This window comes from Pongo pygmaeus, chromosome 13 (genome assembly GCF_028885625.2).
Source record: "Pongo pygmaeus isolate AG05252 chromosome 13, NHGRI_mPonPyg2-v2.0_pri, whole genome shotgun sequence".
Taxonomy (NCBI): Eukaryota; Metazoa; Chordata; class Mammalia; order Primates; family Hominidae; genus Pongo; species Pongo pygmaeus.
In genome coordinates this window covers 42,436,153-42,459,496 of record NC_072386.2, presented here as the reverse complement: position 1 = coordinate 42,459,496, position 23,344 = coordinate 42,436,153, and the positions used below count along the sequence as shown (strand labels likewise).

Sequence of the window (23,344 nt, the reverse complement as noted above, 5' to 3'; positions counted from 1 at the left end):
TTAGTCTGATGGGCCTCCCTTTGAGGGTAACCCGACCTCTCTCTTGGGCTGCCCTTAACATTTTTTCTTTCATTTCAACTTTGGTAAATCTGACAATTATGTGTCTTGGAGTTGCTCTTCTCGAGGAGTATCTTTGTGGCGTTCTCTGTATTTCCTGAATCTGAATGTTGGCCTGCCTTGCTAGATTGGGGAAGTTCTCCTCGATAATATCCTGCAGAGTGTTTTCCAACTTGGTTCCATTCTCCCCGTCACTTTCAGGTACACCAATCAGACGTAGATTTGGTCCCATATTTCTTGGAGGCTTTGTTCGTTTCTTTTTATTCTTTTTTCTCTAAACTTCCCTTCTCGCTTCATTTCATTCATTTCATCTTCCATCGCTGATACCCTTTCTTCCAGTTGATCGCATCGGCTCCTGAGGCTTCTGCATTCTTCACGTAGTTCTTGAGCCTTGGTTTTCAGCTCCATCAGCTCCTTTAAGCACTTCTCTGTATTGGTTATTCTAGTTATACATTCTTCTAAATTTTTTTCAAAGTTTTCAACTTCTTTGCCTTTGGTTTGAATATCCTCCCATAGCTCAGAGTAATTTGATCGTCTGAAGCCTTCTTCTCTCAGCTCGTCAAAGTCATTCTCCATCCAGCTTTGTTCCGTTGCTGGTGAGGAACTGCGTTCCTTTGGAGGAGGAGAGGCGCTCTGCTTTTTAGAGTTTCCAGTTTTTCTGCCCTGTTTTTTCCCCATCTTTGTGGTTTTATCTACTTTTGGTCTTTGATGATGGTGATGTACAGATGGGTTTTTGGTGTGGATGTCCTTTCTGTTTGTTAGTTTTCCTTCTAACAGACAGGACCCTCCGCTGCGGGTCTGTTGGGATACCCTGCCGGCCGTGTGAGGTGTCAGTCTGCCCCTGCTGGGGGGTGCCTCCCAGTTAGGCTGCTTGGGGGTTAGGGGTCAGGGACCCACTTGAGGAGGCAGTCTGCCCGTTCTCAGATCTCCAGCTGCGTGCTGGGAGAACCACTGCTCTCTTCAAAGCTGTCAGACAGGGACATTTAAGTCTGCAGAGGTAACTGCTGTCTTTTTGTTTGTCTGTGCCCTGCCCCCAGAGGTGGAGCCTACAGAGGCAGGCAGGCCTGCTTGAGCTGTGGTGGGCTCCACCCAGTTCCAGCTTCCTGGCTGCTTTGTTTACCTAAGCAAGCCTGGGCAATGGCGGGCGCCCCTCCCCCAGCCTCGCTGCCGCCTTGCAGTTTGATCTCAGACTGCTGTGCTAGCAATCAGCGAGACTCCGTGGGCGTAGGACTCTCTGAGCCAGGTGCGGGATATAATCTCCTGGTGCGCCGTTTTTTAAGCCCGTCGGAAAAGTGCAGTATTCGGGTGGGAGTGACCCAATTTTCCAGGTCTGTCACCCCTTTCTTTGACTAGGAAAGGGAACTCCCTGACCCCTTGCACTTCCCGAGTGAGGCAATGCCTCACCCTTCTTCGGCTCGCGCACGGTGCGCTCACCCACTGACCTGCGCCCACTGTCTGGCACTCCCTAGTGAGATGAACACGGTACCTCAGATGGAAATGCAGAAATCACCCGTCTTCTGCATCGCTCACGCTGGGAGCTGTAGACCGGAGCTGTTCCTATTCGGCCATCTTGGCTTCTCCCCGGTATCATTTTATAAGATGTTTCTGATATATTATAAATTGAATGGTAAATATCCTAGCTCTAAATTTTGCTGTAGTTAGAATTTATACATAATGGATTTTACTGTAATAAGAAAAATTGATGTTATTATTACTTTTGGAGATGGTGATCATCATTACAAATTCACAGTATCAACTTATTTTAAATGTCTAATAAATGTTTAGAATATCTAGCACTGTTTTATTTTCAAAATGAGTTTCACATTCATTTTAATCCCTAAACTTTAATCCCTAAAGTCTTGTTAAAGACATCTCAGCTATACTTCAACCTCTGCCTACAAACCACATTTTGGAAACAGTGGTGGAAACAAATTGCATCAGCACTCAGATTTCATTCTGCTATAACATTCCAGAAGATCATTAAATTAAACTCAATTCAATTAAGCCAGGTGAGAAACAGCATACTACTCATCTTATTGCAAATATATACCTTTTAGATCTAAAGTTCAGCTAAAATAAAATTTTAAAAATATATCCAAATGTTATCATGTAAAAAATACACATATAACATCCTAAATTCTAGAATATTCTTTGTAGATCATAGCAAATTAATCATTTAAATGCTGTAATGCCACAAATAAAAATCTCTGATTTTCTTCAGTGTATCTCTACTTAGAAGGTTGATTTTACTAAATTATTTGATAATCATACTTTCATAATTCAAACCTCCCAGTCTTGGTAATATATTAGTTTTAATAACTTGACTTCTTAGTAACTTTACACAGATCCTACTGCAATAACGATCACTTCTTTTCTACTACAGCTCAAATATATTTGCATGACAATCCAGTGGATTTGTTATATGACTACGTAGTTAACTAATACAAAAGCTTCTTAAAACAATACTGCATTTAATTCTTTCTTGCTGCAATGTGTTGAGGATGGATCCATTTAATGTGGATGCAATCATCTAATATGTGATTAATTTTATAATTAACTGAATTGGAAACATTTTGCTGTATCAATTATTAATTCATCTTGAGACAAAAGCAAGACTTAACTCTACTTGACTTATGATTAATTCTGCCCATGTTTTCCACCATAGACATTTATCCCTCTCTTCAAATGTTGTTTCATTAGATCCCCAACAGCACTTTTTGTGGTTGTACTACAATGCACTAAGGCAAACGCCCTCCTTTAGGTCAGTCATCCAATCAGCAGCAATGTCTATTAATACGGCCAAGGCCCCTGTAAAAATATACTGGAGATGGTCAAAAAATAAGTCAACTTTTGGGAGTCGAGAACAATCCAGTTAAAAGGCAAGTGGAAAGCAGGAGACTCCTAAAAAAGGGTCATTTAAGAAGTACATATAAATTTAAGATTTTCAAATTTTAGTTATAACATTTATTATATTTAAAAACTGTAAAGAGTTATTTTTTACAATAAAATTGCTATTTTTGTTTGGAATTTTTAAAAGTTACATCATTCAAATTAATTGTGATCCAAAAAATAGCATTTAAAAGATATTGAAATATCTTCAAAAGACAGCTACTTGGCAGAATGTTCACAAATCTAATTTTCAATCCATAATTAACAGACTTATAAGTGATATCAATTTCATTTAAATTTAATCTTCATTAGAAATAATTATTGAAATTCATAGTCTTCCTATTTATAGTTTTTTCTTAAATTACAGAAAACAATATATCAAGATTATTTTACTGTGAGAATATAAAAAATACACAAATTTATGGTCAAATCTGGGTCCTTCTTCTTATAGAAAAAGATCAGTGGGTTACATACACAGAGGCCATAACATTATTATGCATGCCAATTAGGATTATCAGTACTTACCTCTATTCTCTACACAAAATTTAATTTTGTGGTCTTCTGAACATAATCTTCCATCATGGAAGCTGAAAGTGATTACAACTGGGCTTAATATTTGTTTTCAGGTCCTCTACAGCTATTTCTTAAAACCTCACACATTGAGACTTTGTGGCCACGCTGTATCGCAGGGTGATGAAGGGGATAGGGTCTGGAACTAGACAGCTTTAATTCAGACCCTGGCTTGGCCACTTGCTAAGTTGTACGACCTTAGACTAAGTTAATTTTCTTCAGCTTCAGTCCCCTCATCTGTAAAATGGCGATAATGACAGCACTGGTATCGTAGGATGCCATGAAGTTTAAATATATGTAAACTTTTTAGAACAGTGCACAACACATAGGAAGCACTCCATGAATATTGGCTATTTATTATAGTGTTAACGTCAAAAGATACTTTATTGGTCACCTGATCCAAACCACTTATTTTACAGACATAGAAACTGAGCCCAGAAAGATCAACCAAGCTGGATAAACATTTAAAGTGACAGAGCCAAGACTAGACTTGGAAGCCTCTGCCTCCTAGTTTTAAATTTAAGAAGATTTTTTTAGTAAAGCACTCCTCAGCAAATGTGAAAAAACAGAAATTATAACAAACTGTCTCTGAGACCACAGTGCAATCAAACTAGAGCTCAGGACTAAGAAACTCACTCAAAACCGCTCAACTACATGGAAACTGAACAACCTGCTCCTGAATGATTACTAGGTACATAAAAAAATGAAGGCAGAAATAAAGATGTTCTTTGAAGCCAACGAGAACAAAGACACAACATACCAGAACCTCTGGGACACATTCAAAGCAGTGTGTAGAGGGAAATTTATAGCACTAAATGCCCACAAGAGAAAGTAGGAAAGATCCAAAATCGACACCCTAACGTTACAATTAAAAGAACTAGAAAAGCAAGAGCAAACACATTCAAAAGCTAGCAGAAGGCAAGAAATAACTAAGATCACAGCAGAACTGAAGGAAATAGAGACACAAAAAAACCCTTCGAAAAATTAATGAATCCAGGAGCTGGTTTTTTGAAACGATCAACAAAATCGATAGACCTCTAGCAAGACTAATAAAGAAGAAAAGAGAGAAGAATCAAATAGATGCAATAAAAAATGATAAAGGAGATATCACCACCGATCCCACAGAAATACAAACTACCATCAGAGAATACTACAAACACCTCTATGCAAATAAACTAGAAAATCTAGAAGAAATGGATAAATTCCTCGACACATACACCCTCCCAATACTAAACCAGGAAGAAGTGGAATCTCTGAGTAGATCAATAACAGGCTCTGAAATTGTGGCAATAATCAATAGCTTACCAACCAAAAAAAGTCCAGGACCAGATGGGTTCACAACCAAATTCTACCAGAGGTACAAGGAGGAGCTGGTACCATTCCTTCTGAAACTATTCCAATCATTAGAAAAAGAGGTAATCCTCCCTAACTCATTTTATGAGGCCAGCATCATCCTGATACCAAAGCTGGGCAGAGACACAACCAAAAAAGAGAATTTTAGACCAATATCCTTGATGAACATTGGTGCAAAAATCCTCAATAAAATACTGGCAAACAGAATCCAGCAGCACATCAAAAAGCTTATCCACCATGATCAAGTAGTGGGCTTCATCCCTGGGATGCAAGGCTGGTTCAACATATGCAAATCAATAAATGTAATCCAACATATAAACAGAACCAAAGACAAAAACCACATGATTATCTCAATAGATGCAGAAAAGGCCTTTGACAAAATTCAACAACCTTCATGCTAAAAACTCTCAATAAATTAGGTATTGATGGCACGTATCTCAAAATAATAAGAGCTATCTATGACAAACCCACAGCCAATATCATACTGAATGGGCAAAAACTGGAAGCATTCCCTTTGAAAACTGGCACAAGACAGGGATGCCCTCTCTCACCACTCCTATTCAACATAGTGTTGGAAGTTGTGGCCAGGGCAATTAGGCAGGAGAAGGAAATAAAGGGTATTCAATTAGGAAAAGAGGAAGTCAAATTGTCCCTGTTTGCAGATGACATGATTGTATATCTAGAAAACCCCATCATCTCAGCCCAAAATCTCCTTAAGCTGATAAGCAACTTCAGCAGTCTCAGGATACAAAATCAATGCACAAAAATCACAAGCATTCTTATACACCAATAACAGACAAACAGAGAGCCAAATCATGAGTGAACTCCCATTCACAATTGCTTCAAAGAGAATAAAATACCTAGGAATCTAACTTACAAGGGACGTGAAGGACCTCTTCAAGGAGAACTACAAACCACTGCTCAAGGAAATAAAAGAGGATACAAACAAATGGAAGAACATTCCATGCTCATGGATAGGAAGAATCAATATTGTGAAAATGGCCATACTGCCCAAGGTAATTTATAGATTCAATGCCATCCCCATCAAGCTACCAATGACTTTCTTCACAGAATTGGAAAAAACTACTTTAAAGTTCATATGGAAGCAAAAAAGAGCCCACATCGCCAAGTCAATCCTAAGCCAAAAGAACAAAGCTGGAGGCATCACGCTACCTGACTTCAAACTATACTACAAAGCTACAGTAACCAAAACAGCATAGTACTGGTACCAAAACAGATATATAGATCAATGGAACAGAACAGAGCCCTCAGAAATAATGCCACATACCTACAACTGTCTGATCTTTGACAAACCTGAGAAAAACAAGCAATAGGGAAAGGATTCCCTATTAATAAATGGTGCTGGGAGAACTGGCTGGCCATATATAGAAAGCTGAAATTGGATCCCTTCCTTACACCTTATACAAAAATTAATTCAAGATGGATTAAAGACTTAAATGTTAGACCTAAAACCATAAAAACCCTAGAAGAAAACCTAGGCATTACCATTCAGGACATAGGCATGGGCAAGGACTTCATGTCTAAAACACCAAAAACAATGGCAACAAAAGCAAAAATTGACAAATGGGATCTAATTAAACTAAAAAGCTTCTGCACAGCAAAAGAAACTACCATCTGAGTGAACAGGCAACCTACAAAATGGGAGAAAATTTTTGCAACCTACTCATCTGACAAAGGGCTAATATCCAGAATCTACAATGAACTCCAACAAATTTACAAGAAAAAAACAAACAACCACATCAAAAAGTGGGCAAAGGATATGAACAGACACTTCCCGAAGACATTTATGCAGCCAAAAAACGCATGAAAAAATGCTCATTGTCACTGGCCATCAGAGAAATGCAAATCAAAACCACAATGAGATACCATCTCACACCAGTTAGAATGGTGATCATTAAAAAGTCAGGAAACAACAGGTGCTGGAGAGGATGTGGAGAAATAGGAACACTTTTACACTGTTGGTGGGACTGTAAACTAGTTCAACCATTGTGGAAGTCAGTGTGGCGATTCCTCAGGGATCTAGGACTAGAAATACCATTTGACCCAGCCATCCCATTACTGGGTATATACCCAAAGGACTATAAATCATGCTGCTATAAAGACACATGCACATGTATGTTTATTGTGGCACTATTCACAATAGCAAAGACTTGGAACCAACCCAAATGTCCAACAATGATAGACTGGATTAAGAAAATGTGGCACATATACACCATGGAATACTATGCAGCCATAAAAAATGAAGACTTCATGTCCTTTGTAGGGACATGGATGAAACTGGAAACCATCATTCTCAGCAAACTATCTCAAGGACAAAAAACCACACACTGCATGTTCTCACTCATAGGTGGGAATTGAACAATGAGGACACATGGACACAGGAAGGGGAACATCACACTCCAGGGACTGTTGTGGGGTCAGGGGAGGGAGGAGGGATAGCATTAGGAGATATACCTAATGCTAAATGATGAGTTAATGGGTGCAGCACACCAACATGGCACATGTATACGTATGTAACAAATCTGCACATTGTGCACATGTACCCTAAAACTTAAAGTATAATAATAAAAAAAAAGAAGATTTTTTGAAGAAGAGAAACAAATGCTTTTTAAAATCCAATGGTACCTGGAAAAAAATTGAAGGGAGGAAGGAAGAACGATTTATACTTCTGTTAACTAAAAAAGGATTGCTTGAAAAATTTTCTTTACCTGGTGCCAATCCTATTAGTGTTACTACTAGCCATCTGTAACCTGACCACGCATCATACAAACTTTTTGTCATTTCCCATGCTGATTCTTTCTTTTTGCTGTTGATATGAAATTAGAAACGTTTTTGTTTCATTTTTCAAACTATGAATAGAGGCCACAATTCTAGAATCTAGCAATTTTTCTCATTTACCATATATAGAACAGTAATTTCTGAACTAAATAATGGAAAAGGTAAGTTTGAGGCAAAATCACTACATTGTAGACAGTTATTTTACCTGTAAACCCGATGGCAAGTCTTTACCCAACATCTGCATTTTATTTTTTATTAAGAAGTTTTTTTCTTTTAATAATTGAGACAGGGCCTTGCTATGTTGGCCAGGCTGGTCTTGAACTTCTGAACTCAAGTGATCTGCCCGTCTCGGCCTCCCAAAGTGCTGGGATTACAGATGTGAGTCACTGCACCCAGCCAAGATCTGCATTTTAGTAAGAACCTTGAGATTTGAGTGCAAAGGGTCCACAAACTACATAAAATCTGACCTAGATTGTTTTAAATTAAATCAAATTTGAACTTCAATTGGTACACATAACTATATTTTATATATGTCTTCTATAAGGCAATATGGTTTGAATTGTCTGTCCTTCTCTGATCCTAGCAGTTAAGTGGATTATAATGTTCTTTAAAAGATAGGATCTGTGTATAATAATACTATGCCCATAAATACAATGTGTTACAGAATAATCATGAGGACAAAGGGACCCCCTCAAAACTTATAGGCCTTTTAACATGCAGGTTCGGAGAGCACCGATCCCATTGGTAGAGTCCAGAGGCTGTTTTTTTACTGTGTGAGGCAAAAGTGTCTTCTACTGGATATAGTGTAGGAAGTTAGGAGATTAACAAGAGAGTAATAGATTTGATCCAGATGAAGGTAAGTCTCACCTGTCTTACTAAGAATGTACTTCTAAACCTATCCCTAACTAGTCCACACCTCTTCTGTTCTACTAGGATTATTGCTTTAAAAAGCCATATTCTCAGCCCAGGACTTCAGTACTCAACTGTTCTGAAGGAGGGCTACAGCTGGAATTCAATGACCCAGTCTATTTCAAGCATCGGGTCTATTTGAAGTCACAATGCTTCATTAAAATGACACAGTCAGTTCTAATTTGAATGAGGCAGTTTTACTCCTTGTACCCTATAAGCAACCAAACACAGATATTATCCATTCTTTAGAAATAGAAATAGGTTCTTTCAAAAATAATCACTAAACTCCTGTTGCTTTTCCTCAATAAAAATAAATGTAATATGTAAGAAAACATGATAATGTTAAGTCATTTTCAGACTGAGTCACTGCTGTTTTCTTCATGTAATTGCTTGCACAGCACCACAGTCAGGTCACTTAAGTAGTTGCTTAATAGTGTACTAAGTAAAAAAGATATATGTACAGAGAATTCAGTCATCACTTTCCTAACAAAAAATCTGGAAATCATTTAAATGTTAATCAATATAGCATCATATAAATAAATTGCAGAATACCTATGTAATGAAAAATTCTGCAGCAATTAAAAAAGAATGAGATAGATGTAGTGTTATGCAGGAAAACGGAAAGATGGCTGAAAGTATGCTAAAAGACAGGAATATATATATATATATATATATATGCTTATATTTTTAAAAATCAGAAGATAAACCATAAAGTTAAAAATGTAAATTATTACTTTAAGGGGAAGAAGACAACAGGTTGGATGGGACAGAGACAGAAACTAGACTTCTTTGAACATACCTGTTTTGTACATTTAACTTTGGAACCATGGAAATATTTCATATATTTATTTAAAAAAACTAAATCTAAAAAGCAAACCTTAAAAATTGAAGTAAGATTAAATGAATCAAAGGTGCATCTAATTGGTAATATGATGACACAGAAGAAACTATCCCAAGGGACTTTACAACAAAGTAATTTGTATGTAAAACTGTGGTGGAATAAATAAAGTATAGGCCAAACATAGTGGGCTCACGCCTGTAATCTCTGCACTTTGGAAGGCAAAGGCAGGAGGATTGTTTGAGGCCAGGTGTTTCAGCCCAGCCTGGGTAACATAGCAAGACCCAGTCTCTTTAAAAAAGAAAAAAAAAAAAAAATTAGCCAGGCATGGTGGTGTGTACCTGCAGGCCCAGCTATCTGGGAGGCTAGAGGCAGGTTACCTAAAATTTTTCGGTAGTTGGTGATGGTGTTGGTACTGTTATTCTGACAATGTCATATGTGTGTATTGTGGGGTAAGTGAAATGACTATGTTTATGATGTTCAGGTTTTTGGCAAGACTTAAAGGAAATGCAGATTTAGGAACTAGAAGTTTAGCCCTATAGTTATGAATTTAAATTAGAAGAGTCATATAAACTTAGGAAGCTAGAAACAATAGCCAACCCAGAAGTAACAAGTACCATCTTGTGCCCAGATTTTACATATATTATATTTTCCTTCAATGGAATCGGAGCTTCTTGGAGAAATGGCTGATTCCAGGTTTGCTGCAGGAAATGTCTACGATGAATTAGGATTAGGATTAGAATTATCTAAGGGCATGACAAAGGACACAGATAGCAAACTAAATAAGCTCCCACTAATCTAAGATAGAATAACATGGACATCAATAACTATAATAACTGTGATGATTAAAACACAAATATACTTAAATCCATGAGTCCACGAAGACACAGAAACAACAACCAAACAAGCAAAAAATCTCATTGGTCAACTTTGAGGATGCTAAGGAACCTAGTATTTCAAGATTTCTTCAGGAAATCCAAATGGTTGATGTGGGGTAAACTCTCTATAGAAATATGCAAGCTAATAAATAAAAAAGGAACAACAATTAAACTGCAACCATTTTGTAAAATACTGAAATTGCAATATTTGAAATTACAGAATGTCAATTTGCTTCAAAATAATCTGGGGTAGGAAGGCTACAAATATAACAGAAGTTCACGGAAAAAAAGAATTAGGTTGGGTATATGTACTGACATAGAAAGACTTTAAAATTTAATGTAGGTCAGGCACAGTGGCTCCCACCTGTAATCCCAGCACTTTGGAAGGCCGAGACAGGCAGATCACTTGAGGTCAGGAGTTTGAGACCAGCCTGGCCAACATGGTGAAGCCCCATCTCTACTAAAACTACAAAAATTAGCCAGGTGTGGTGGCACATACCTGTAATCCCAGCTACTTGGGAGGCTGAAGCATGACAATTGCTTGAGCCTGGAAGGCAGATGTTGCAGTGAGTTGACATCACACCACTGCACTTCAGCCTGGGTGACAGAGGGAGGCTCTGCTCAAAAAAAAGAATGTTTTAAGAACAATAGTAAGAATATAAATGTGTGGAATTTTCCAGCTTTAAAAAACTTTGTTTATATAAGCATGGATCAAAATATCGAAAAATATTTGATTGGTCTAGATGATTAATAAAATTAGCTAGGATACATATTGGCTACTTCGTATATTGCTATACTATTTGCAATGTTTTCAAAGACTGTAGACTAACCATTAACAGACTCAGAGAAAAAAGTTTTTTTGTTTGTTTTGAAGGGTGACAGGGTCTTGCTCTATCATCCAGGTTGGAGGGCAGTGATGCAATCATAACTCACTGTAACCTCGAATTCCGAGGCTCAAGGGATCCTCCCACCTCAGCTTCCCAAGTAGCTAGGACTACACGTGCAAGACACTATACCCAACTAATTTTTGTTTCTTTGTGTAGAGATAGAGTCTCCATATTTGCCCAGGCTGGTCTCAAACTCCTGGGATCCAGCGATCCTCTGCCTCAGTCTTCCAAAGCACTGGGATTACAGGCATGAGCCACTATGACCAGCCTGTTTTGGTTTCCTTTGGTCTCAGTTTTCTCTAAAATTTTATGAATATAATGACATGGATATTCTCCAGGTACTTTAAAATACACTTAAATCCCAACTGTATTTACTTAATGATCATACAAGACACAGGATTTATAGTGTGTCTGATCTAGGCACTTTGGATTAAAATAGTGATTTTCAAAGTACGGTCCACAGACACCTTGGAGGATCCCTGAGACCTTTTCACACTATAAATCCTGTGTCTTGTATGATCATTAGGTAAATACAATCATACTTAGAAGTATACATTCAGAGACATTATCAGTATTCAGGTTGGGATTTAAGTGTATTTTAAAGTGTGGTACCTGGGGAGTATCCATGACACTATGTCCATAAAATTTTAGAGAAAACTGAGACCAAAGGAAACCAAAACAGGCTGGTCATGGTGGTTCATGCCTGTAATCCTAGTACTTTGGAAGACTGAGGCAGAGGATCACTGGACAATACTGTTTACAAAATAATACAAGACATTATGTGCATTTTTCACTGTGTTAACCTTTTTACTGAAAATGCAAAACCAATGGCAAAACTGCTGGCTCCTTAGTAAAAATGAGGCAGTGGCACTCAAATGTACTGGCAGTCATTACGTTCTTGACTGCCATGCTTCCCAGTAAAATTAAATAAATAAATAAAATGCCAGTTTCAAATAAGAGCATCTTTGATGAAGGAGTAAAAATTGCTATGCCTCAATCACTGAGTATTTTCAATATTTTGTGTGATGAAAAAAGAACTATGTATAAATAACTATGCAAAACTACACACGTCTGCTGCATATGGAAGTATGAGGTTATGTCCTAAAGAAAAGCACTTGTGTAATTTATTTGAGTTGCAAAATAAACTTGACACTTACATGGAATACCATTTTTACTTGAAAGAGTGACACCAAATTATGGTTTTTCAAACTTGGGAATTTGACAGGTATTTTCTCAATAATGAAACCAAGTAATCCTGTCATTTTTAAGTAAAATAAACGTGTATTTGTTTCCAAAGACAGAATTTGAGCTCTCCAGTAAAAATTAGAATTTTAGGAAACTTGTATCTATCACTGTGAGGATGATAGGTTCCCAATACTTAGAGACTTTTCTGAAGAGATCAAAGGTAAAATTAACAAATGTGATTTTTAAAATACTGTATTAAACAATAAAGGTGTCAACATTTAAAAGATCCACATAAATCAGTGAATCAATATTTTCCAAATGATCATTGCATAAAGTTACAAAATCATATATTCCAAGTTCAAGGTTCAAAATCAATGGATTTTAATGTAACAGAAGACAAAGTTCATTGATGCAGTTTCAAAGTACACCTTACAACTAATCTTTAAGAAATGAACGCTTGTCACTTTAGTGTAGTATCAAAGAAGAATATTTGCAATAATTTTAAAAGACTATTAAAATACTCATAGCTTTTCCAACTATATTTTCTGTGTATAAGGCTGAATTTTTTTCAAAAACTTCCATAAAAGCAACATATAACATATTGAATGCAAAGGCAGATATGAGAATCCAGCAGTGTTTTATTAAGCCAGACAACAATGAGATTTATAACAAATGTAGCGCAATGTCATTCTCTCACTAAATATTTTTGAAAATATATTTTTGTAAAAATGTTATTTATGTTAACATGTAATGGTTTTGTTACTGTTATTTTAAAACGAATTAGTTTTTTTAAAAAGTCCTCAGTTTTAGTGTCTAATATGGTAAATATCCATTGATAAAAACCATGTAAACCAAGGCTCCTTGGGGGCCTTCAATATTTTTAAAGAGTTTCAAGGGGATCTGACACCAAAAAGTTTAAGAATCACTGGATTAAGCACTGATTTCATGTACTGTATTTTTAGATATGCCCTAAAGGTATATATCATCTGATGAATCTCAGAAGCTGTACCTTTCATACATAATATAATGTAATTTCAATTTCAGGTTTCACACACATGTATACATTAATATGGAAGCTTATAATTAATTTGTGTAAATAGTCATTTTCATTGACAAGTAAATTTCCAATACCAAAATTATATAGGGCCTTTTGAGATTTGGAATTTTATTTTTCAAAAAGATTTTCTACTTTGGGAGGCTGAGGTCAGCGAATCACTTGAGGCCAGGAGTTTGAGACTAGCCTGGCCAACATAGCGAAACCACATCTCTACTAAAAATACAAAAAGTAGCTTGGCATGATGGCACACACCTGTAATTTCAGCTACTTGGGAGGCTGAGTACAAGAATCACTTGAACCTGGGAGGCAAAAGTTGCAGTGAGCCAAGATTACACCACTGCACTCCAGCCTGGGCAACAGAATGAGACTTTGTCTCAAAAAATATACATATTTTTTGTCTTTTAAAAAATGTATTTTGTATAAAAACTAGCCAGGCATGGTGACGCATGTCTGTAGTCCCAGCTACTCAGGAGGCTGAGGCAGGAGAACTGCTTGAACCCAAGAGGCGGAGGTTGCAGTCTGTACTCCAGCCTGGGCAAAAGAGACAAGAAAGAACGAAAGAACGAAAGAAAGAATGAAAGGAAGGAAGGAAGGGAGGGAGGGAGGGAGGACTGATTTTGGATTACGTTAGCAGTAAGTCACGACCACAAACAAAAAGGATCCAGAAATTGTATTTTTGTATATTAAAGCCATTTTTTTAAAAAAACGCTTAGTGAATCATTACAACACTCAATAAGCTTCATTTGGGATCCACACTGAGAAATATCTCAGAACTGAATACTGGAAAAGGGGATAAAAGAAAACAGTAAAACCCCACAAAACTGTGAGTAGATTTCTTCTTTTTCAATAGGTAAGAGTTATGCAATGAGTTTCCTTTTTTTGCCTTAGCTTCTGGGCTGCTCAAAATCAAAAATCATGCTGACCTCCATATCTTGAACTGGGCTTGTTTTTTCCCCCAACTCCTGTGCTGTATTTTTCCCTTTCCTTCATATTTTGTCTTCTTACTATATTTCCTTGTTTTTTAGCTACCTGAAATCCTTTCTGGAAATATATGGGGTATAAGTAAATTTAAAAAATTTAACACAGAAAAAGAAAAAAACATGTACCACCTATGAAATGTACACATTTACTTATATTAAATGTAAATATATTTTGGCAGCCTGAGATCATTGGCAGAAATACATTATTAAATGATCTAATTATGCACTATATATTTTTAAATTACTAAAAACACTTACCCATCTATGCCTTTCTCTGTCTTTACATTTTTCTTGCACCCAGTCAATAGTATGGAAATCATCATATGTACCAACACCTGGAATTGGTTCACCCAAAAGATCCAGTAAATGTGTAGAACTGTTAATGCTGCCTCCATTTGTCATTGTATAATGAGTTCCTACAGAGGAAAAAAGGAAAGATGAATATGTTTTAGAAGAGACAATAGTGAGCTATGTTACCTGAGAAGTTCATTAAGTCATACAGAAATAACATCACTTGAAATCATTTCAATTAGAGAAAAATGTTAAGAAAAATTATCCAAAACTTGGAAATAAGGCCAAAAGATTATGGCATGTCCCTTTAAAGTCAAACCCAAATATCAACAATTAGCCTGCATAATAGTCACCTAATGCTCTGGAAAATTTTAAATGACTATTCACTACTGATTAGGAAATAGACTCTATATAGAAAATGATTTGTAAAAGATAAATTGAAGATAGTAATTTTTATCTGCTAAAATGCAAATGAATTCTGTCCCGTAGAAAAAATAACCCTTAGAGTTGTGGTTTTGTTTGTTTTTGCCCTGTAAGAATTTGCTTTCTTTCACTGATGATATACACTTAGTCTCATACATCCTCCTCTCAATCAGCCTTGTCATCAGGCTGGTTCCCTCATTAGAGTAAAATAAATCTTGGCTCATGTTCACTATATATCTTATATGAGTATCACAGACTTGAGAAATGTATCAGGAAGGACATTAAAAGACAGCTCAAGAAAAAGAAATACAAGTGGCTTTTAAATATGAAAATAAGCTCAATCTAACACATAAAAAGAAATGCAAATCAAATCAACAATATCATTTTCCTATATCAGATTAGTAAAGATAAAGTGTGTGAATGCATGAAGTTAGCAAAGCTATAAAGAAAGAGACCCTATCACAAAATTAGTAGTTTAAATATGAACTGGAATAATCCCTTTGGGAAGGCAAAAACTAACAAAATTTAATATACACAGATGCTCTTCAATCTAGCAAGTTCACTTCTAGGTTTTTTTCTTGCAGCTACACTTGCATAAATCCTTGAATAAATCCATAAATTATGCACAATGTAGGCAGAACATCTTACTATGTGCTATAGAAAGAAAACAAAAACATATTAATGCCAAAGTGCTTGTAATCTAAAACGGGTTGGCAAAGAGCTAGAGTAAATATTTTAGGCTTTAGATGCCACACGGTTGTAACAACTCAATTCTGCCATAGTAGCACAAAAGAAATCATAGATAATATGTACATGAATGAGTCTGAATGTGTCCCAACAAAACTTTATTTACAGAACAGGTGAAGGACAGGATTTGGCACAAGGCTTATAGTCTGTCAATCCCTGATCTAAAGTCTGTACAGCAGACTTTACAACTGAAGACTTCTATTAAGAATTTTTTTTGTATAAATAGCACTTTTCTATACAGTGTTGAAGATACAAAGATAATAAAACAAACTGTCCCTGACTTCCAGGTGCAATATAATATTTTTATAATATAACAAATTATATTTCAAAACAAAGTTCAAATATTGAAGTTCCCAGGTTCCAATATTCTTTGACTACCATTTTAGTCATGTTACCTATATTTAATTTGTTAAAAAGAAAGAAATCTTGGGACTGTAGTACCTGAAACTAGGTGGGATTAATCTAAGAAAATTTCCTTAAAAATATGAATTTTAAATTGTAATTTGAAATAAATTAGGCTATGGTTTTACAATGAGAATTATACCTATACATGCCATGTTAGATATGCTTAACACCTATTTCTGAAAGAAGAAACAAATGATATGAGTATAGTCTGTAAAAGAAAATTTACATTACTGTTAGAAAAAGAGATTTTGGGCCAGCCACAATGGCTCATGCCTGTAATCCCAGCATTTTGGAAGGCTGAGATGGGTGGATTGCTTGAGCTCAGGAATTTGAAACCAGCTTGGGCAACATGGCAAAACTCCATCTCTACTAAAAATACAAAAAAAGAGCTGGGCATGGTGGTATGTGCCTGTAGTCCCAGCTACTCTGTAGGCTAAGTTGGGAGAATTGCTTGAGCCCAGGTCAGTCAAGGTTGCAGTGAGCCATGATCGTGCCACTGCATTTCAACCTAGGCCACAGAGCAAGATGCTGAGGAAAGGAAAGGAGAGGGGAGGGCAGGGGAGGGGAGAGGAGGGGAGAGGAGGGGAAGGGAGAAGAGAGGGGAGGGGAGGAGAAGGGAGAAGAGAGGGGAGGGGAGGAGAGAAGAGGGGAGAGGGGAGGAGAGGGGAGGAGAGGGGAGAGGAGAGGGGAGAGGGGAGGGGAGGGGAGGGGAAGGAAAGGAAAGGAAAAGAAAACAGTTTAGAGTGTAAAAACAGGCTTGGTAAGAAATATGATAATCCCAAGTGAATATTATTAGACTTGACAGTGGAAGTAGAGATACAAGCATTTTGGGAGGAAATTTGGAAATACCTATCAAAATATCAGGATTCTACTTCTAGGAATTAATGCCACAAGCAAAGAAAAGCTTAAATATTTTATTGAAACATTATTTGTAATACTGAAAAATTCAAACCAATGTAAATGTCTCATCTATTGGTAATGAATTAAATTATGTACATTTATGCAATTGAATATAATGCAGCAGTTAAAAAGAATAAGGTTGATCAATATATACTGATATAAAAAGTTGGCTACAATATATTGCAGTTTTTTAAAAAGGGCCAGATGTAGATCAGTATTTTAATATGCAAATTACTGTGTAAAATTTATTTTGGTTTAAAAATTATGCTTCATGTTCTAACCCAATGCAGGGAAGCTAACAGCCTTGAAAAAAGATTAGACAAATTGCCAACCAGATTAACCAGTGTAGAGAACATAAATGACCTGATGGAGCTGAAAAACACAGCACAAGAACATGAAGCAAGTGTCAATAGCCGAATCGATCAAGCGGAAGAAAGGATATCAGTGACTGAAGATCGACTTAATGAAATAAAGCAAGAAGACAAGATTGGAGGAAAAAAAATAAAAAGGAATGAACAAAGCCTCCAAGAAACATGGGACTATGTGAAAAGAGCAAACCTACATTTGATTGATGTACCTGAAAGTGATGGGGAGAACAGAACCAAGTTGGAAAACACTCTTCAGGATATTATCCAGGAGAACTTTCCCAACCTAGCAAGACAGGCCAACATTCAAATTCAGGAAATACAGAGAACACCACAAAGATATTCCTCGAGAAGAGCAACCCCAAGACACATAATCATCAGATTCACCAAGGTTGAAATGAAGAAAAAAATGTTAAGGGCAGCCAGAGAGAAAGGTCAGGTTACCCACAAAGGGAACCCCATCAGACTAACAGCAGATCTCTCAGCAGAAACCCTACAAGCCAGAAGAGAGTGGGGGCCAATATTTAACATTCTTAAAAAACTTTCAACCCAGAATTTCATATCCAGCCAAACTAAGCTTCATAAGCAAAGGAGAAATAAAATCCTTTACAGACAAGCAAATGCTGAGAGATTTGGCCACCACCAGGCCTGCCCTACAAGAGCTCCTGAAGGAAGCACTAAACATGGAAAGGAACAACCGGTACCACTCACTGCAAAAACATACCAAATTGTAAAGTCCATCGAAACTATGAAGAAACTGCATCAGCTAATGGGCAAAACAACCAGCTAGCATCATAATGACAGGATTAAATTCACACATAACGATATTAACCTTAAATGCAAATGGGCTAAATGCCCCAATTAAAAGACACAGACTGGCAAATTGGATAAAGAGTCAAGACCCATCAGTGTGCTGTATTCAGGAGACCTATCTCACATGCAAAGACACACATATGCTCAAAAAAAAGGGATGGAGGAATATTTACCAAGCAAAGGGAAAGCACATAAAAAGCAGGAGTTGCAATCCTAATCTCTGCTAAAACAGACTTTAAACCAACAAAGATCAAAAGAGACAAAGGAGGGCATTACATAATGGTAAAGGGATCAATGTAACAAGAAGGGCTACCTATCCTAAATATATACGCACCCAATACAGGAGCACCCAAATTCATAAAGCAGGTTCTTAGAGACCTACAAAGAGACTCCCACACAATAATAGCGGGAGACTTTAACACACCACTGTCATTATTAGACAGATCAATGAGACAGAAAATTAACAAGGATATTCAGGACTTGAACTCAGCTCTGGACCAAGTGGGCCTAATAGACATCTATAGAACTGTCCAACCCAAATCAACAAAATATACATTCTTCTCAGCACCTCATTGCACTTATTGTAAAACTGACCACAAAATTGGAAGTAAAACACTCCTCAGCAAATGCAAAAGAATGGAAATCATAACAAACAGTCTCTCAGACCACAGTGCAATGAAATTAGAACTCAGAATTAAGAAACTCACTCAAAACTGAACAACTACATGGAAACTGAACAACCTGCTCCTGAATGACTACTGGGTAAATAATGAAATGATAGTAGAAATAAAGATGTTCTTTGAAACCAATGAGAACAAAGACACACTGTACTAGAATCTCTGGGACCCATTTAAACCAACGTGTAGAGAGAAATTTATAGCACTAAATGCCCACAACAGAAAGCAGGAAAGATCTAAAATTGACACCCTAACATCAAAATTAAAAGAAGTAGAGAAGCAACAGCAAACAAATTCGAAAGCTAGCAGACGACAAGAAATAACTAAGATCAGAGCAGAACTGAAGGAGATAGAAACAAAAAAAAACCCTTCAAAAAATGAATGAATCCAGGAGCTGGTTTTTTGAAAAGATCAACAAAATAGATAGACCGCTAGCCAGACTAATAAGAAAAGAGAGAAGAATCAAATAGATGCAATGAAAAATGATATATGGGTTATCACCACTGATCCCACAGAAATACAAACTACCATCAGAGAATACTATAAACACCTCTATGCAAATAAACAAGAAAACCTACAAGAAATGGATAAATTCCTGGACACATACACCCTCCCAAGTCTAAACCAGGAAGAAGTCAAATCCCTGAATAGACCAATAAAAGTTCTGAAATTGAGGCAGTAATTCATAGCCCACCAACCAAAAAAGTCCAGGACCAGACGGATTCACAGCTGAATTCTACCAGAGGTACAAAGAAGAGTTGGTATCATTTCTTCTGAAACTATTCCAAAAACAGAAAAAGAGGAAATCCTCACTAACTCATTTTATGAGGCCAGCATGATACCAAACCAAAACCTGGCAGAGACACAATGAAAAAAAAAAAAATTTCAGGCCAATATCCTTGATGAACATCGATGCGAAAATCCTCAATAAAATACTGACAAACTGAATCCATCAGCACATCAAAAAGCTTATCCACCACGATCAAGTCAGCTTCATCCCTGGGATGACGCTACCTGACTTCAAACATATGCAAATCAATAAATGCAATCCATCACATAAGCAGAACCAATGACAAAAACCACATGATTATCTCAATAGATGCAGAAAAGGCCTTCGACAAAATTCAACACCCCTTCATGCCAAAAACTCTCAATAAACTAGGTATTGATGGAATGTATCTCAAAATAATAAGAGCTATTTATGACAAACCCACAGCCAATATCATACTGAATGGGCAAAAACTGGAAGCATTCCTTTTGAAAGCCAGCATAAGACAAGGATGCCTTCTTTCACCACTCCTATTCAACATAGTATTGGAAGCTCTGGCCAGGGCAATCAGGCAAGAGAAAGAAAGAAAGGTTTTCAAATAGGAAGAGAGGAAGTCAAACTGTGTCTGTTTGCAGATGACATGACTGTATATTTAGAAAACCCCATCATCTCAGCCCAAAATCTCCTTAAGCTGATAAGCAACTTCAGCAAAGTCTCAAGATAAAAAATCAGTGTGCAAAAATGGCAAGCATTCCTATACACCAATAACAGACAAATAGGGAGCCAAATCATGAGTGAACTCCCATTCGCAATTGCTACAAAGAGAATAAAATACCTAGTAATCCAACTTACAAGGGATATGAAGGACCTCTTCAAGAACTACAAACCACTGCCCAAGGAAATAAGAAAGGACACAAACAAATGGAAAAATATTCCATGCTCATGGATAGGAAGAATCAATATCATGAAAATGGCCATACTGCCTAAAGTAATTTATAGATTCAATGCCATCCCCATCAAGCTACCAATGACTTTCTTCACAGAATTGGAAAAAGCTACTTTAAAGTTCATATGGAACCAAAACAGAGCCCGCATAGCCAAGACAATCCTAAGTAAAAAGAACAAAGCTGAAGGCATCATGCTACCTGACTTCAAACTATACTACAAGGCTACAATAATCAAAACAGCATGGTACTGGTACCAAAATAGATATATAGACCAATGGAACAGAACAGGGGCCTCAGAAATAACACCACACATCTACAACCATCTGATCTTTAACAAACCCGACACAAACAAGCAATGGGGGAAAGATTCCCTATGTAATGGATGGTGTTGGGAAAACTAGCTAACCATATGCAGAAAACTGAAACTGGACCCCTTCCTTACACCTTATACAAAAATCAACTCAAGATGTATTAAAGACTTAAACTTAAAACCTAAAATCATGAAAATCCTTGAAGAAAACCTGGGCAATACCATTCAGGACATAGGCATGGGCAAAGACTTCATGACTAAAACACTAAAAGCAATGGCAACAAAAGTCAAAATGGACAAATGGGATCTAATTAAACTAAAGAGCTTCTGCACAGCAAAAGAAACTATCATCAGAGTGAACAGGCAACCTACAGAATGGGAGAAAATTTTTGCAATCTATCCATCTAACAAAGGTCTAATATCCAAAATCTACAAAGAACTTAAACAAATTTACAAGAAAAAAACAAACAACCCCATCAAAAAGTGGGCAAAGGATATGAACAGACACTTCTTATATGAAGACATTTATCACCAGGCACGGTGGCTCATGACTGTAATCCCAGTACTTTGGGAGGCCAAGGTGGGCGGATCAGGAGGTCAGGAGATCGAGACCATCCTGGCTAACACGGTGAAACCCAGTCTCTCCTAAAAATACAAAAAATTGGCACGTCAGGACGCCCGGCAACCTCCCCCGCCCTCATCCCCATGCCGCCACATGTCCTCGCCGCCTCCTAGGCTTCGGACCCCCAGTCTCGCCCCCAAAACATGACTCGCGATTTCAAACCTGGAGACCTCATCTTCGCCAAGATGAAAGGTTATCCCCACTGGCCAGCTGGAGTAGATGAAGTTCCTGATGGAGCTGTAAAGCCACCCACAAACAAACTACCATTTTCTTTTTTGGAACTCATGAGACTGCTTTTTTAGGACCAAAGGATATATTTCCTTACTCACAAAATAAGGAAAAGTATGGCAAACCAAATAAAAGATTTTAACGAAGGTTTATGGGAGATAGATAACAATCCAAAAGTGAAATTTTCAAGTCAACAGGCAGCAACTAAACAATCAAACGCATCATCCAATGTTGAAGTTGAAGAAAAGGAAACTAGTGTTTCAAAGGAAGATACCGGCCATGAAGAAAAAGCCAGCAATGAGGATGTGACTAAAGCAGTTGACATAACTACTCCAAAAGCTGCCAGAAGAGGGAGAAAGAGAAAGGCAGAAAAACGAGTAGAAACTGAGGAGGCAGGAGTAGTGACAACAGCAACAGCATCTGTTAATCTAAAAGTGAGTCCTAAAAGAGGACGACCTGCAGCTACAGAAGTCAAGATTCTAAAACCAAGAGGCAGACCCAAAATGGTAAAATAGCCCTGTCCTTCAGAGAGTGACATCATTACTGAAGAGGACAAAAGTAAGAAAAAGGGGCAAGAGGAAAAACAACCTAAAAAGCAGCCTAAGAAGGATGAAGAGGGCCAGAAGGAAGAAGATAAGCCAAGAAAAGAGCCAGACAAAAAAGAGTGGAAGAAAGAAGTTGAATCAAAAGGAAAGATTTAGCTCAAACAGGGGTTACATCAACCTCCGATTCTGAAGAAGAAGGAGATGATCAAGAAGGTGAAAAGAAGAGAAAAGGTTGGAGGAACGTTCAGACTGCTCACAGAAGGAATATGCTGAACGGCCAACATGAGAAAGAAGCAGCAGATCGAAAACGCAAGCAGGAGGAACAAATGGAAACTGAGCACCAAACAACAAGTAATCTACAGTAATAAAAAATATCTCATTTTGGGCTCAAAGCATTAATCCAGTTACTGAAAAGAGAATACAAGTGGAGCAAACAAGAGATGAAGATCTTGAGACAGACTCATTGGACTGAATTTCCCCCTTCCCCCCATTGATGGAAGAACGTTCCAGATTCTAAATTGAGGACTTCATTATTAATGGCATTACTGTGTTATGATTAACAAATATCCTGTAAGGTACGCACTACATACTAAGGTTGGCCATCATTCTTTTTTTTTTAACCAAGCTTAAAATGAAGCTTTGTGTTTGAAAGTAATAACAAGCTCAGACGAAGATGGTGGTTGTACATTATTCATTTAGAAAATATAAAAATTCATTTCATTTTGAAGCTAGTTATTAAACTGGAATAGCAGTTATACCCCTAAGAATGGGGCCCTTCTCTTGACATTCCTTTGTTGTTTAATTCTTTAGAATCTTAATAAATTTTTTTTAATCCTGAGAGATTAAACAGTAGTAGACTTGTTAAGAATGAAACTGTAACCAAAATTTTAAAATAAAGTT

At 37.1% G+C, this 23,344-nt stretch overlaps 1 long non-coding RNA gene and 1 pseudogene across 1 annotated transcript in view; one reads left to right on the top strand and one right to left on the bottom strand.

Moving 5' to 3' along the window:
* Window positions 1-3,471: 3,471 nt before the first annotated feature.
* Window positions 3,472-23,344, bottom strand: part of LOC134737891 (uncharacterized) — a 46,467-nt gene continuing 26,594 nt past the window's right edge. The window contains exons 2-3 of the long non-coding RNA XR_010123291.1: window positions 14,661-14,818; window positions 3,472-3,533 (exon numbers count right to left, since the gene is read on the bottom strand). This is a non-coding gene — a long non-coding RNA (uncharacterized LOC134737891). The remainder of the gene's footprint in view (window positions 3,534-14,660; window positions 14,819-23,344) is intronic.
* Window positions 21,790-22,996, top strand: LOC129044263 (PC4 and SFRS1-interacting protein-like; annotated as a pseudogene).